This window comes from Halyomorpha halys, unplaced genomic scaffold, assembly GCF_000696795.3.
Source record: "Halyomorpha halys isolate HHAL.00 unplaced genomic scaffold, Hhal_1.1 Scaffold61.1, whole genome shotgun sequence".
Lineage (NCBI taxonomy): Eukaryota > Metazoa > Arthropoda > Insecta > Hemiptera > Pentatomidae > Halyomorpha > Halyomorpha halys.
In genome coordinates, this window is record NW_027110400.1 from 762,545 (window position 1) to 775,188 (window position 12,644).

The following is a 12,644-nucleotide window of genomic DNA, read 5'->3' on the forward strand; positions in this document are numbered from 1 at the left end:
GTAAGAAATAATAAGATACTACTTCCATTAAGATTCAAATTTAAGGGTTAAAAAAAATAAAATCTGCTTTTTGCCACGAATTATTTAACATATGTGTGTAAATATTTTACACTAGCTCTTGTAATCACTACTGTAATAATAAAGAGGGTTATAACAATTGCCACTCTCCTTAACAAGTAATGAAAAACTATAACAGGTTGTAATTGTTTTGATGTAAGTTCGAGAATAGTGTAAATGATTATTGATGCTAATTTCGTAAATTTAAAAACACTCAAGTAATTTGTAACACAAATAATAATAATAAAAAAAAACTGAAATCTTAGGAGAATTTCACGTTAACTGAACATTATGATTAGTAACAGAATATAAAAATTAAGAAATTAAAATAAAAATCTATTAAAACTAAAAAAAAAAATTGCGAATGATGGTGATTTTGGTGAGGTGGTGGCAGTGTTCTTCAAAGCCGGTACCAGAGCATTTACCCACCAATGAAATAATCTCTCAATTGTGCCTAGTATTGTAAAAAATTCTTTCTGACTTGAACAAAAAGAATCATAGATAATCAAGGCCAGTCGCGCCCCATAATGAGACTATAGCAGGATTAACGGGACTATCTACTGGTAAAAAAAAACTAGATTATCATGTAAATATGAGTCGGGTGGCAAACGTAAATATTACCGATTTAAATAAATTAAATAACGATAAGAACGAATTTTAAAGTGTTTTAGTATTCACTAATTTGAATTGATTATTAAATTTTAAAAGGTTTTCATATAAATATAAACCGAAATTAGCGACTACCGCAAAGACATACTGTGGTTATGGGAACGCGTAACTAAATTCGTTTCTTTCTAAATGTAAATGTCCTAAAATAATTCGAAAAAATTTATGAATCAAATTAAACCAAATATTTCCATACCTTCACTGTGATATTTCATTTTTGAAAAAATTCACAATACGTTTTAAAAAAACACCAGTCTAGAGAAATATTGTCGAACGGTGGAATACTTACTTCAGTATATATCAATATTTACTTCAGGAAGTGTTCAGAATAATAATGCACAGACTTTTTTTTTTTTTATTAAAAAGGATATGTATATTTTTCTGTCTTCTGAAATAACAGCGAAATAAGTGTTAAAGTTTTATCTTTAAAACAGTTTCTTAGTACCTAAAATGCAGTAGGAACAGAGTAAATTGTCAGTTTTATTAGTTATTATATACTTAAATCAAATAATATATAATAAACACAAGAACTGCATCAGAAACAAAAAATATCTTGAATTTATTGGTAATAACTCCTTAGCGATTCAACTACCAACCATAACGTGAAAAGACGGCGCAATCCGCCTTCATACATTGTAACCCTCGTTATATTGGAGAGATAAACATAAAATATATCAGTAATAAGGCTAAGACCTCGGGTAATTAAACCATGAGTCATTAAATGGGTAGGTTAGAATTTGATGACTGCAAGGATACCTATCGTGAAGCATTTTTACTGAGAACTTTTATTATTCCACCTTAACAGGCCTAAATAACAACACTTTTCGATCGCTAGATCGGAATTAAATTTATCTCAAGCCCCATAAATTGGCATACCGATAAGAGGAATGAAATTATACGATCCTCTCCCATCGTAAACCCGTGACCTATCTGAGGCATTAGTCTGCCGCGTATGAAGATATGCCCCCTTAGAAGGTTAGGTACTTATGTAAGCAGAAGGAGGGAACAACGTCCAACTTTATACTATAAAATACTAATATATAATTCTAGCAACATGAATTGCTAATATAAGATTCCAAAACAAATGCTTCAAGTCATTTTAGTCAGGATAATTGCAATTCAGTAATGTTAAATTAATTCAGATATCTTCAGAGATACATTTTGTTTAAAAAACAACAAAAATGATATAAAACAAATGAAAAACTATTTATAAGAAACACTGGAATACGCATTAAAAGTAAAAGAAGACCTTAAATTTATTCCTGAATTGTGAAATTCAATGATATAACAATAATTAATTGAATCCGCCCCCCCCTTAATTCTCTCATTAAACTTTTATAAGTCTAGTCATTGACCAAACTTTATTTTTAAAGCCTTACATTTATTCTTCACATAAGGAAGGGGGGTTGTATCCCCAAAACGTTCAAGATACAAAATAAATTAATTATGCCTCATTGTGTATTAATTTTTGACCTAAAGACGGATGATAAGGAGGATAATAAATAAAATGAAAACATAATAACAATAAAATTAAATTCAATAAACATATGTTTAGATAAATAATTTGCAATTTATAAGTTGGTACATGGAAAATTTTGTTTAGAAAAAGGAATATAGGTACTCACAAAATATATTTAACACTAAAAAGTTGAATTAGTACTCGTCAGGATTATAAACTATAAACCCGTGATTCTGTTGTACCGACTGATTCGGAGTTGAAATATGTACTTATACATCGATTACAATCTAATTAACAAAAATTAATACGAAAATATTAGAATTAGTATTAATTAACCTATCTTTAAATCTTACTATTTCATTCGCTTTAAACTCTCTTATTTCACCTACAGTATGTCAGAAGCTATAGAATGAAGAGTAACTTGGATGGCGTCCAAAGAAACAAGAAATTTGGTATGCGTGTCTTGATTTTGAACCATGTTCTCTTCTATCATACTTTCAAACACTAGTAGTTTGTATATCCATTTTTCATCCTTTGAATCACCGATACATATAAACACATATAGACCATAATTAGGTAGTAAGTATGATTACTACTTGGGCTTACTTAATTTACCCAGTGTGGTATGATAATCTTTGAAAATAATAAACATGATAATTAACTAGAAAAAACTAATAAAAATGATTATAAGAATACTAACTAGTTTAAAAATGTAGTAAAATTAATATCTCACGTCTCAAACATATGCCTAGATATGCTTTAAAAATAAGTTCAATCTATGTTATCAGACATTGATTTATTACGCTGATAATGAATAAAAACAGCATAAATGAGCTTGCATATATGATGTGATCTTAAAATCTGTAGATGCAACACTATAAAAATAATTACGTTATAATTGTTATTTAATTTTAATTTTAATATTAATATTTTTTATTGTTAATTTTACTTAATTAATTTTTTATGGAATAATTTTATTCATTTCATATAGCACATTTAATTTTATTTCAATTAATCCCTTCATTTTCTGTGAATTATTTTATTAATTAATAGTCTGCTAATTAATTTTATTGATAACTAATAATCAGTAAATTAATTTATAATAATCTTATAACAAAAAAAAATTATTCCATCCCTTGTGGGGATCGAACCCACGACCTTTGGATTAGAAGTCCAACGCGCTATCCGCTGCGCCAAAGGGACTACAACCAATCTTTTGCCAGATTGTCAGGTCGCACTGATAATTATTTTTGTAAAGGTTAAATACTAATTGTCTAAAAAAACATATCTTACATAGCTTCAAATGTTTCACATAATAATGTATTAATTTAGTTATTGTCAGTTTTAGCTAGGACTCCTTTGCTACAAGTTTCCTGATGCTCGAAAAATCGGGATGAATAAATATTTTTTTGTTTATTTATCTTATTTTTTTCTAACAGCAACCTCCCCCCTCCCCTCAGACCATCTTCTACAATTATTAATTTAGTTATATTGATTTACTTCTTTTCGCAACAAAATTTTCTGTTAAAAAATAATATTAAAATTCATCGTCCTGAATTAACAATTAATTAAATTTAGTAATTTAGCTAACATACATATTAAATATATGACTGGTAGTGAAAGTAAAAATTATTCAAATAGAAAATGTTTTTATTGATAATGATGAAATAATAATTTAAAACAGAATTTATAATAGAAGGAAAACTTTGTAAATAAAAAATAATTTTTAATCACATTATAATTGAGATTTGGAATAGGAAGAAAATTGAAGTCCCATATATCAGAAATAATTTATTATAAAATATGGTATAAATATAAAGATATAATAGTACTAATTATGTATCTAGGTTATTAAAAATAATAGAAAAATGAACATTTCATATATTATTTCTTCTGTATCGATATAAAAATATTACCTGAGGGATATAAATAATTATAATTCAGTAATTTTATTTTTGATCTATAATTTGAATAGGATTTTTCGATAGTATCTTGTGGATAACGAATGTTTTTAGATACGAACACGGTGATGAATATTTCTGTAAATATTTAGACATAAGCCCACAATAGTATAAAGAAATGCACTAACAACTAAAATTAATAAAATGTAATAATGAAATTAAATAAAATCCATAGAGACGGGAGAATAATTTGAAAAAAAATCGCAGAACTGAGGGGCTTTTCAAACGCAAGGAAGTCGAACTCTTACGCAATTACTTCTCAGCTCCCCAGACCAGAGACTCAAGCCGTTGTGGCCTCATTTCAAACATGGTCCCTTTGGCGCAGCGGATAGCGCGTTGGACTTCTAATCCAAAGGTCGTGGGTTCGATCCCCACAAGGGATGCAGATTTTTTTTTCATTAGATTAACAAATTTATTATTATTCATCTTCGTCATATGATCGTAACAAGAAATCACAGAGAAGCTGTTTAGTAAATTAATAAATCTACATTTTATGATGCTACAGTTCTACTTTTGTTAGGTAGCATTCAGAATATCAGGACGCAGGTCCTATATTTGTTAAATGCATATGTTCTAAAAAATTGTTTTTCTAGTATAATATGGTAGGAAGGAAATGGTTGAAAGAAAGAGGATGAAAGTCATAACTCTTAAAAAGAAAATGATCATGAATGAAGGTATTTTAACAATTTTTTTGAAGTCATGTTCATCGCTAACATCGCATATGTTAACAAATCATTTATCGAGATTTCAACTCAAAACACTGTTATTTATTTTTTTTTTTTTTTTACCATAATTCATTAAAAATGCATAGTTACGTAATAAAGCTTGTTTCAATTGAAGTATACAATCAATTTCATTTTAGATAAAATTTGACTTTGTATAAGATTTTATATATTATTTCTTCTGTATAGGTATAAAAATATTAGCTGTAGGATAATATAAATAATTATACTTCAATAATTTTAATTTAGATCAATAATTTTTGATAGTACATTTTGGATAACGCATGTTTTTAGATAAGAAACACAGTGATAAATATTTCTGTAAATATTTAGATATAAGCCCATAATATTATAAAGAAATGCACTAGCAACTAAAATTAATAAAATGTAATAATGAAATTAAATAAAATTCAACGAGACATGAGAATGATTTGATAAAACTCAGATTCATTTATATTTTGTTTTATTATAATTCATTAAAATGCATTGTTACGTAGTGAAAGCACGTTTCAATTAAAGTATACAACCAATTTCATTTTTGATAAAATTTGACTTTGATAATGCACGAGTCTTTGGCATGAGTGAATGACTATTTTCCTATTAATTTTTATTAATGTAATAATTTATTTAAATAATTAATGTTATGCATTAATTAAAATAATATATTAACTCAATTAATTTTTGTGTGTTCTCGACTGGAAGAATTATAGAAAAAAAATGTATTTTATTTTTTTATATTTGATAAAAAAAGTTTACATTTTTAAAAAATATTTAAATAATATATGATAAATAAATTATCATAAAAAAAATATTTTATCGATCCAACTAAAGGCTTAAAAATTAAAATAATTTTGTTAATGAGATAACATAACATAGCTAAACAACCAAAGAAAAGATCACGGATCTTAACTGAAGCATGAGTCATGCGACCTTGGCCTACGTCAAAGACCGTCTCCCCTCTCCGTAATTTTCAGCATTATGCTGCTCTGTCGAAAGGGAAAACATTGATTGTTGATCGGGGGTTAATGTGTTCTCATATTTTTTTCTGATGTGATATTGTGAGTAATATTTGGATAATCGATAAAAGAAGACCTATGGAAGCTAGAACATATTTGTCTTTGTAATAAAATGAATTATGAATGAAGTTTTTCTTGAACTGTTCTTATAACTTTCAGCACTGTTTTCCTCAGTTTGCTTTAATTTTTGTTTTCCATCATATTCCAGGGTGTCAAGATAATATTCAACTTCACTAAGAATATTTGGAAATAATCTAGTTTCACAACGTGACAGATACCACTACTCTGGATTTTCAGATAATTGTCAGAATACAAATACCCCAGAGGCCAGACAAAAAGATATTCGTAACTATTTTGAGCATCACAGTTGAAAAATTCGTGGTCAGGAACCAACGAAGGTTTACTTCTAATCCCTTTGGATTCTCTAATTTCAAACTTGTTGCTAGATTCATTAACTGCCAAAAAAGAGTTCTTGAACCCTTATGTAACCTCTGATGTACTTTTATTATTGAAAAAAAAATCATAAATACTAAATTATTATTGTAAATCTATATTAAAATCGCTGTAAGAATAAACGGCCTTATTTTCAAACCAAAATCTCTCTATTACCGTCTTTTATTTTTATATTTGATTGTATTCTAGAAGATTGTATAAGCTATCGGATAAAAAAAAAAAAAAAAAAAAAAAAAACCAATTATTCTTAACGTCGTAAAATCTATTAATTCTAGTAACAGCTTATTTAAAACCAGGAGTACTTTATCAAAATATACAATTTGTTACACCCGATTGAAATAGCATTGGAGTAAATCGAGTGAGTGCAAAAAGTAGTTTGAAACCATACAAAAGATTTTGTACATCGAATTCATATACCCATGATAAAAAAGAAAACAGCTATCAAATTCAAGAAAATTTCTGTTAGGTCAGTTCTTTTATTTTTTATTATTAATTTTTTTTTATAGGTCCTTTTGTTTTTCTTGATCAATGTTAGTTATTATTCCTTTGATGCAGATGTATTCATCATTAAAAAAGAAATATATATATAAGGCGTATACATACAGATAATCGAAATTTAACCAAGGTTAAACAGCTAAATTTTCATGTAAGCTTAAAAGCACCGGGAAACTAAAGAAGAAATATTAAAGAAGTTCGTAAATCTAGTATGGATGTGCATGACCAATGTTCGAATCGGTAATAAATATTCTTATAACTTTAAAGTTCGGTCGAGTTTAAAACAAGTCTATTCTATTTAGCACTAGAATAAGTGATTAGAAAGGTGATGCATACCAAACTGGGTTTAATTTTTGGTGGTGAAATACCCATGCTTGGGTATACTGATGATTTGGTATTGCTGGAAACTATAAAACTAGATACAACTACGTTGACAAAGTCTGGTAGCCACTAGGTCTTGAAATAAATATAGATTAAAAAAAAAAGTTAAGGTGTTGAATCTAGAGCAATTTCAGTGATATAGGAAGAAATATATTTGAATAGATAGTGAGTTTGAAGTATTTAGGTTCCGCGGCAACTAGAAAAAACGAAAGGTAGAAAAAGATAAAATTATTATCCTCCCTACTGTCCGTACATCCCGTTACATCCGTAGTAAAATTTAGCCTCTGTGGTGAAAGAGAAGAAAAACACCTTAAGGTTTTAGAAAATAAAGTATCGCCTTAAATATTCGAACCAAAATAAATGAGTTAACGCTGAATTGTGAAAACTGCACCCAATAACTATGATAATTCATGTTAAAGCATTGCGGCTAATAAGATGAGAGGATAATGTTGTAAGACATATTAACGGATCCCTAAAATGTTAATAAATACTGAACCGATGTGTAAAGGTCCGAGGAGTAGACAGAAGCGTAAACTGGGAGGATCCATAGATTTGGACGGACGTCACTGGACGGTTGTAGGTAGAGAGCGATTTTAGATATTGTCATCGAACAATCTGGCTCAAAAATCTGGGTTCTCTCAGTCTTATTGTTATTATTATTATTTAATTGCTAACCAGAGTAAACTAAAATTAATGTAAGACCAGTAAATATATTTTTTTTTCTCAGGTGTTGAGCATTTAATAACAGTTCTTGTGATTAATGCTTAATACCCATCAATTTTAAATGCCCACATCATGCTTCTACGAACTTTATTCGTGTTTACAGAGCGCAATGCTTGCAACTGTAATCCCGCTTTGTGTAATCATTGGCTCATCTTTCTTCGGGCCTCATATTTTTAATTACTTTTCTCTGAAATCCTTCAGTGGCTGTTCTTCCTCAAACTACATATATTTTGACAATTGATTAACTTAACTTCTTAGTAGTCATCGATTGTAAACCATTTCATTCGTTAGGCAATCACAAAAGTGTCGCTCTTGATTACATAGATTGTTAAATATTAATCCTTGATTGTAAATAACGAAACTTATATTTATTATTTTTAGAAAGTGGGATATTCAAACGATATACATCAAGAGAAATATACGAGGGACTAATGTTACAATTAAAAGCCATAACAGGGACTTGCCATAGATCAACGGAGAGGAGAGTGCAGTAATTCTGTTGAGTGTTACCCGCTATTTTGTCTAAAGCAACACAAAACTTTCTCGACTAATTTGACAAATGGCCAAACCGTTCTTGACAAATGTTCCAGTGGCTCTTCGTCACCACATATTTTTTAATTAATAGCCCAAATGATGTACGACGTCCAGGAGTGGGGGATCCGCGGTCGGAAAAACAGTCTGAAAAAAAGTAAATACGGAAAAAGTGGGGGGGAGGGGGAGGGAATGAAAAAGGAAAATGGAACGAATGCATATACGTGAGGTTGGGACCATTTGAAATATGAGCATTTCTCTTGGTTCCAATCCAAGCAGGTAATATATAGCTATCCTGTCATACTCCAGGCAAACAATTGGCATTATCTGAGTGGCCTTCTAGTATTTTAATGTCACAGAATCTCTAGTGTATTGCAAAATAGTTCTCATTAAGATCCGAAGACCTGATCTAGGTATTGTTTGATGAAAAAAACATGGGGGATGCTATGTATTTCATCGTGATATTTCATAGTAGTTGAAAATACAATATAATATCTAATCATTGGATTCTACTAAGTGTAAATAATAAAATAAGGTCCTTAGAAATAAACTATGTTACTACTGAAATTGTCATAGTAGAATTCTATATAAAGGATCGCCAATGAAATAAGTGTAACGGCCGTAGATACTTAAGTACTTTCAAGTGAATAAAAAAAACAAACTTTATTCTGGACTAAAGTTACTAGAAAAAAAAAGGAAATAATTTTAAAATACAAATAAACATGTAGATCGAAAAAAATATATATATCATTAATGAGGAATCACGTCTAATGTTGAATGGGAAGAAAACCCACAAAATCTTAGTAGATTGGGATTTTAGTGTGGCGCAATCCTTCCATACACTGCAAAAGTAATTTATTTTTTAGTGAAATGCGGCATAAAGAGGAAATAAAATATTTAATAATAAAGATATATTATGGTGATCACTTATGAAAAGGAATAGAAATGTACACCAATTAAATACTTAGCTTGTACATATTCTAATATGTAATTATTAAGTAAAAATCATAAGTTTTAATCTTTTTACGCTTTATAGACAGTTTCTTAAAAAAGGCGTTAGTTTGGCACACGGTCTAATATCTAATGGAATTACCTAACGCTGTAAAATGCCAGGTTCTGCATAAAGAAAGTGAATTAAATCAAAATATTGCAAGAAAAAGAAATAAATAAGGCTAGCAGTGTTAGTTAAACTAAATGAAACAAATACAATTTTATAATAAAATAAACAATAAAGAAAATATAAAGAATTAATTATTTAAACTAAATAAAACAAAACAGAGGTTTAAAAAAAAAAAAAAAATATGGTCGATAGTAATTCAATGGTGTATTTCTGAATGAAAAATGATAATGTCCAAAAGTTGAGGTTGAAAGTCTTGTAAAAGATTGCCGTAAATTAATGACGGCAAAATATTACAGTCGTAGATTGCAGTCCCCTCGAATTTAACCTGGGGAGGCAATCGTAAGCAACACTGTGTGATATATATAATACAAGCACTTGTAGTTGTGAAAAGGCCTGATAGTCGAATATTTAGGGTTAGTAGCGTTAGTTAAATTAAATGATACTAATAAAATTTCATAATAAAAGAAACAATAAAGAAAATATAAAAAACAATACATTGCTTTTTCCATGTTTACAAAATTATATTTAACATTACGTTACAGTATAACATCAAGGTAATAGATTGATGTCATTCTTCGAAAAAAAAAAAAAAATACAAATTTTCGATCTTCCAACATAAGCAAAAAAATGTTTACGTTCCTAAAAAGATGTATTCCTATTTTGGATATGGTTTTATTTTTTGCTTTCTGGATCAGGTTACGGTCAGCCTAGACGAATACATTAGAAATAAAGACAGACACTAACGAAGTACTATAGACAAATATTTACAAGTAACTGTCGCAGAAGAGCGGAGCCTGAAATGAACAAACGGCTATTAGGCTCCTGGGGACTGTATACATAGCCACTATCTGATCGCCAATTGTCTATGGAATTGAGTAGCTACAAAGAGGGATAACGCTGATTGAATCCATGAACATCTATTGTAAAGCCCCATTATCTATTGGCTATATATTGCCATGTTCCCTCTCTGCTTCTCCTATATTTACTTAATGAGGTCCCTTAGTATCAAATATTAATTTTAGCTCGAGGAATATACTAGCACCGCTTTTCAAAAAACCTATCATTAATACTTGATTTTCTTCAATGTGAGAGATTGTATTATATACAATAAAAAAATATAAAAAATTTGTGTAAAATGAGAGATCATATTATATATCAGAGAACAGACTTGTCAGAGACATGGTAGTGCTGCCGTGACAAATGTTATGTCAGCATTGTGGTTTATGGCATGCGCTGAAGTTGAATCGTACAGCAAGGGCCAAAAACCTGAAAATCGTACAGCAAGGGCCGAAAACCTGAAAATCGTAAAGCAAGGGCCGAAAACCTGAAAATCGTACTGCAAGGGCCGAAAACCTGAAAATCGTACTGCAAGGGCCGAAAACCTGAAAATCGTAAAGCAAGGGCCGAAAACCTGAAAATCGTAAAGCAAGGGCCGAAAACCTGAAAATCGTACTGCAAGGGCCGAAAACCTGAAAATCGTACTGCAAGGGCCGAAAACCTGAAAATAGCTTAGAAACAAGACCCATCGTTATAAATACGTTGATTAGAATTTAATATCAATAAGGTATTCTTAGTTTTAAAACATTAAATACTATAACCAGTCCAGTGAAATTATCCATCCGTGCAAGTACTGGTTTAGGGAATTCCTTTTTGTTTAGTATGCTGCTTCGAAAAACTATTGCATATGACAAAATAATCAAATGCTTACACTTTTTCAGTAAATAACTCCGAACTATGCACATTATTAATACCTTATGAAAACCTTGACATTAGTTTTAAACTAGTTCAAATTTTCTTAAATTTAAGACTAGAATGATCATTGACTACCTCTTCAGAAATTTACCATTTTACAAAAGTTAAAAATTTTCGTAATGTTCTCATATTTTGTAAAGTATCTTCAAAACTATTCATTTTATGAGATTAGACACACGGAGTGAATTTAGAGAAAATTTATTCAGTTTTCTATTCTTCATTAGGATCAATGTTAATATTAAAAATTCATATAATCGAAAACAGCGAGAAAATTTTTGAGAATGCTGAAGTTGAAATTTGTAAAATTATAATAAAAAAAATAAATGCAAAACACAACCGAGTGTACTCGGTACTTACTGCAAAACATAAAGAAATCATTGTTATCAAGACTTAAATAATTGATGAAGCTCTCTTAACACTCCTAACTATTTACAACGCCATGACAACTGAAAAATTATGAATAAGTCTCCAAAATGGTTATTTTCACTATATATAAAATATATATTTTTTAAACTCCTTTGGCTTCCCAGAAAAATTAAATGAAGCAAAGACAGAACAGTTAAGCTCAGAGGTAGTATAATTTTCCTTTTCAACTGAACCTACAAGCTCGAGTGCTACTACACGGTATCCAACTAGAAGTTGGCAAAGAACAGAGCACATCCCTCCAGTTTTATGGTAACTGTGAGATAAAGAACCCAATACATCAATAAAGACTTGAAGATTTACATTTTATTGAAAAATACACTGCTACATCAATATTGAAACAAACTTCTTACAAACTAGGAAGAACTCAGCTAAAGGCTTATCATCACATCCTAAGCCCAATGACTATTCTGCTCTTTTAGTCTTGGTAGTTTGGCTACACACAAATATATAAAAGAAGACTATGGATGTCAGACTGGTTGGGGAAAACTTTGACCAATCAAATTTTGTGTAGGTAAGAGGTGTGGGCAGTGATAATCCATCTAATTTTAAGAGAGTCGATATATTTTAAGCAAGTGAAATGTCTTATCAGGAGATTCAGAGATGTTGGTTTGGTGAGAACATTGCCCTGTTCACATGTGTTACCCATAATGGTAGTACGAATGAAAGTCGGACCTGATAGTCACTTCTTGCCTTCAGTAGTAATAAAGTAGAAACATATGATTTGGCCAAGGAGTAAAAAAAAGGTCTCTCTGGTCCCAAAGCGGTTAATTGAGTGAATCTTAATAGGTCGTATGTCCTAAGAAACAACGATAAAGTTTACGGCAGTAATTGTTGAATACAACAACAGTATATGTTAACTAGCACACGACAGCTTTTGTCAGT

At 29.7% G+C, this 12,644-nt stretch overlaps 1 protein-coding gene and 2 non-coding genes across 3 annotated transcripts in view; 1 reads left to right on the plus strand and 2 right to left on the minus strand.

Annotated features, from left to right (window-relative positions):
* LOC106692560 (ribonuclease P protein subunit p40) overlaps positions 1-12,644 on the minus strand; it is a 493,269-nt gene that overhangs the window by 372,599 nt on the left and 108,026 nt on the right. The window lies entirely within an intron of this gene.
* On the minus strand, positions 3,313-3,385 carry TRNAR-UCU (transfer RNA arginine (anticodon UCU)). The gene has a single exon. It is a non-coding gene; the product is annotated as a tRNA-Arg (tRNA).
* Positions 4,454-4,526, plus strand: TRNAR-UCU (transfer RNA arginine (anticodon UCU)). Its single transcript has one exon. It is a non-coding gene; the product is annotated as a tRNA-Arg (tRNA).